Genomic DNA, 5,000 nt, shown 5'->3' with positions numbered 1-5,000 from the left:
TAGACAAAAGCAACTTTCTGATATGAAAATGCATTTAGAAAGTTTCCTGATGACCGTATCAAATTTATGCGTAAGGCTTTATTAACTGTTCCACAAATAGCAACGATATTTTATTGATTGATTGCATTAACAAATGGTAGTACAAAGCAAAGCAAACCAAAGCAAAGAAGGAAGGAAGGAAGGAAGAAAAAAAAAAAAAAAAAAAAAAATGCTATTGACAGTTAAGTCCCACGTAACTACAAATGCTTTAGCCCAATTTCATTGTGTGTTATGACGGCACACCAAATCATTCAACTGTGTGTCTAATAAATTCGATGGAAATACATAGAAGATAAGTTTCTTAGATTTATTTGCTCCATTGTTTGCACATAAGATGGCTGGATGAAACTGGACCCTTACCGAAGTTTCTGCTGTTATTCAGTAAAAAAAGAACTACAGCTTATGTAAAATTTTGACCAATTGTCCTATCAGGATCTGTTAGTAAGGCTCTACTTGTGAGTAATTTTCCTTTCCCTGTAATCAACAGTGATCCACACTTTTTATTAATAATCCGAGTTCAACTGTACTAAGCTCACCTCATAGACCTGGTCCAGCATTTCACCTCAAATATATTATAGGGAATAACTTTATAGTAATGAATTTTATGCTACTACATGGATACATACAAGAGGCATGCTAGTGCCTGCAAGGAACGACAAAGCATGGGGGTTTCCCTAACTTTTGTTAAACAAAACTTTTTTTGAGAGAAGAATGGAGAAAGAAAAGACAAGAAAAGGGAAGAGGGGATGGAAAGGGGGAAGGTGGAAGGGGGATAAGAGAAGGAAAAGAGGATAAGGGGATAGAAGGATAAGAGGAGAGGGGAAGGAGGGAGGGAGAGAAGGAGGAGGGGGGAGAGGGAGGGAGGGAGGGAAGGAGGGAGAGGGAGAGGGAGAGGGAGAGGGAGAGGGAGAGGGAGGGAGAGAGAGAGAGAGAGAGAGAGAGAGAGAGAGAGAGAGAGAGAGAGAGAGAGAGAATATGAAAGCAATATTCCCCATACACAATTATTCTTCGTCTTGATGACAAATTTAAGTGGGTTTCCTCGGACACAAGCCAGGTGCCCACGAGTCCCCATACGTATCCAGTCTATCACATGACGGCTCCAGTCCTCACAACCATTTTCTTTAGCTCTGTGTTCTTATTACACCATAGCCTCAGGCTAGACAGCAATATTATTAGAATTACAGCCTCAGTTAACACAGCCAATATCAACATGTGTATTTTCTTTCCAATCAAGCTTACAAACATATTTTTCAATAATTTTAGTAATAGAAAATTTCTGAAAATGGTCACTTTAGCAATCCTCAATTAGAAACTTAAAACCCAAGTTGATTCTAATCATAGCTCCCTCTTTCTATATTTTTCATATTCTAAAATTCCTTCTTCCTTCAATCCAATTTGGCTATTGTAAACATTTTCCCAGCTTCTTAGTTTCCAGGCAACTGGTGATAAAACTGCTTCTCATCCTCAAGCAAGAGGCAACAGCAATTAGAACAAAAGCACTCATGATCTGTCATGGTGAGGTCTGGATGCCAAAGGTCATGAGGCTGTGTACAGGCATGAGGTATTTACAATGCTGAGTGGGCAATGTGCCAGTGTCCTCACTCAAGTTGGCTTCTTCATTATACAACAGTTAACATTCATCTTGGAGATAGAAGAAAAAAAGCACCATTGGTTTCACAAATAAACCACATTAAAATAATCACTAGTTCCGTTTTGCTGGCGACAACTTCTGTAATGCTACAAACAAGGCGCAAATATTTACAGTATGAGGGTATGTATGTGTGTGGGGGCAAAGTGGTAACAGGGTGGTCACTGAAGGGTATCCTGAGCTGACGGTAAAGAGGCAGCCCAATCGTGGCCCTCTGCTGGCCTTAGAGAACTGATTTTACTGGGCAGGGTCGTCAGACTTTTGTACCAGCTTAGAAGGTAATCACTTGATATTTCCAAAGCCTACCCTCTAAAAAATACTGGACACATTCTTGAATTCTATTCCCTCATCTTTCCTCAAATGATTCTGAAACTATTTCTTACATGCGTTCACGAATCACAAATACTTTTTAGCATCTTTTCATTTTTTCAATCATTTTCTCTGTGTTTGAATGGCATTATTCATAGGCTCTTGGGCCAATATAGCTTTTACTTATCTTGTTTTTGCATTTCCAAAAATGGATGCCCAAAATGTGTCCTTATTGGTTGACTGACAAACCCAAACCCTTTTTCCACACACTCAAACACTTGCCAGGAGGGCACAACCATAATTTTTATGCCTGAGTTACTGAGTTGAGCTTGAAGCTGCACTATGAGCTGCAAAATTGAATGGCTGGATGCAAAGTATGCTGATCTTAGCTCTAAAAACCAAGTCTTATTTTTTTATGATTTTTATGATTTTTTTTTATTTTTTATTTTTTTGTTTTTTAAAGAACATATGCCAACAAACTGTAAATATTACTATCATAACACAGCATCCACTCCACAGTTTCAATGCACAGAACTAGACACATTCAGATTAAGAAAATGCAGAACCATAAAACTGGGAGCATTCCCAAGAAGTACTTACATAGTACAATAAACCCCACCTTGTCGGTACTCAACTCAAGGAACTAACTCTGGCAGTAGGGACTCTTGGAAGGGCATTCCTGAGGTCAAACATTCCCAAGGTGGGCAGCTACTGCCAATCCGTTAAGAATAATTTGTTTCCTTCAATTCAGCAAGTTGAATGCAAACAGCAATAACATTTTCTAAAAGGTCATTCGACACACACTGGAATTCCATCCATTTTCCTGAGAAGTTAGCTGCTATTCAGCTCCATACTCTGGTTTCCTATTGTTCAATAGAGCAATATTTTCTTTTTATTCTTTTTTCCTTTTTTTTAAGTTTCATTTCTACATAACTTAAAGTAATTTTTCAGTAAACCTAACTCCAAATCTTGCCATTACCGTCTTGTAGATGCCTATTCTTCTTTTCTTCTTTTTCACATGTAGATGCTTGCATGTAACTCTTGGTTTGGAATAATATAACATTAAGACAATAAAAATGCTTCGAGTCACGAGGATGTTTGATGATGATGATGACGAGTGCCCCAGAGAATATTGTAACAGCCAGGGAGAAAGTTCTCATGAGTTACCTTCCTTTCAGGTGGCCTTTCTTAGCAGTCCGAGCACTTCCCTGTTGACCCCTTTGGCACCACACTCAGTCTCCCCCCTCACCCAACACCAAACCAGCCAAACAAAAGAGATGGTTGGACACACTGGACTTTGAAAAATTCATTTTTATTTTATGTCAGTTCTTTCATACGGGAAGGGGGGGAAATGCATCTGAAGCACCGCCAAGGATATCAAACTATTGCACTAATCAGTTACAGGAAGACATATCTGACTCACACAGCCTCTCACCCGCCAGTACCAAGCTTGATGTACTCACAAAGGATGAGTACATTCTCTAGGATAAGTCCCCAAAGACCAATCTTCTTAGACTGGCTAGACTTTGCTTAGTCAAGAGAAGCTGCAACTGTAGTTAATGGCTGTGGTGTACAGATTAAAAGTTGGGAAAAGGGGGAGAGGGGGGACTGAGGCAGTTACATGATACACTCGGCCCCCAACACAGCTGGTGCCTGTGGGACGCGGTGGCTGGGGTCTGTCCCGCACCAGGACCCAGAATAGGCGGTTACAGCACAGGTACTTGTCCAGGTACGTGGCCACCACATAATGGCCTGAAAGAAGAAGAAAATAAATGAGTAGGTTTGAAAATACACTCACACAATTACCTACACACTATTAAGTAATTCATAAAATTCATAATTAGCAGGTTATTCTCCAATAGATTTCAACACACCATTAAATTATCTACAACTGATTTCCCCAGGTCTTCAACCATGGTTGCTTCATGGTCAAACCCACCAAGCTAACGAAACCTAGGCTCACTATGTGCTAGTGGCCATCTGTGTAGTCCTTAATTGGGTAATTTCATATCTACCTCCCAGACAAAAAGATGGAAGACAAAGAAGGAAAAGAAGATGAAAAAATAAAGAAGACTTGGGGCTGTGACTGTTGGCTTGGAATGAGAAATCACTTTGGTTACCAAACAGAAATGACTGACTGCCATGGGAACATCGGCTGAACACTTGCTGCTGGATTGTTGCAACCCAGCAATGGTGGCTTTAGATGATGTTAAAAGCAACTATAATGTTAATAATGATAATAGTATTGTCAATGATAATGATAGTGAGGATAACAATAACAATGATTATTATGATGATGATGATGGTAACTAAAGCAATGTTAATAATGATGAGGATAAAAATGAAAGTAATGTAAATGGGTAATTCTAATACGATTATTATTATCTCAGTTATTATTGTTTCCATCACTATTATTATTTTATATTATTATTATCATTATCGTTTCATATTATCCTCATCACTATTATTTCATATTATCTTATAATATTTATGATAATGATGATAGTAATAAAAGAAATAATATTGTTATGTTTATTATGATAATAATCTTGAAGGTCATTATCACTATATATACACACATACATACATACATACATACATACATATATATATATATATATATATATATATATATATATATATATATATATATATATATATATATATATATATATATTTCTTTTATAATTATTTTCATGATCATCATTTGTGAGTTATATGCATATCCAATGGTGTTCTCAGACCAACTGCCTAAAAATACTTTTATTAAATCTTTTGTTAACCTTTTCCCGACAGGTAGTATTCATAGTGGCCCGGGCCCCACTACCGGGGGCTTATATCATCACCCTAGCATGCGTGACGACCGCTCATGCCAAATACCAGCATCCCTTGCCGTTTCTTCGTAATACTACGAGCATATGTTGTATTTTCAGTTATCGTTATTTTCTAAAGTCTTTGTTTGCCATATTTTCTGATAAATCAAGACTGAAGGATATTTTTGTTG

General features: G+C 37.7%; 1 protein-coding gene across 4 annotated transcripts in view; it reads right to left on the bottom strand.

The window, feature by feature from the left end:
• Positions 1-1,679: 1,679 nt before the first annotated feature.
• The window catches only part of LOC119577931 (activin receptor type-2A-like), a 42,568-nt gene continuing 39,247 nt past the window's right edge, over positions 1,680-5,000 (bottom strand). For all 4 annotated transcript variants that reach the window (XM_037925616.1, XM_037925617.1, XM_037925613.1 and 1 more), the window contains one exon: positions 1,680-3,748. The gene's annotated coding sequence lies outside the window, so the exon portion shown is untranslated. The remainder of the gene's footprint in view (positions 3,749-5,000) is intronic.

This window comes from Penaeus monodon, chromosome 10 (assembly GCF_015228065.2).
Source record: "Penaeus monodon isolate SGIC_2016 chromosome 10, NSTDA_Pmon_1, whole genome shotgun sequence".
NCBI classification, from domain to species: Eukaryota; Metazoa; Arthropoda; class Malacostraca; order Decapoda; family Penaeidae; genus Penaeus; species Penaeus monodon.
The sequence above is the reverse complement of the archived record's forward strand: the minus strand, read 5'-3'. Positions and strand labels throughout refer to the sequence as shown.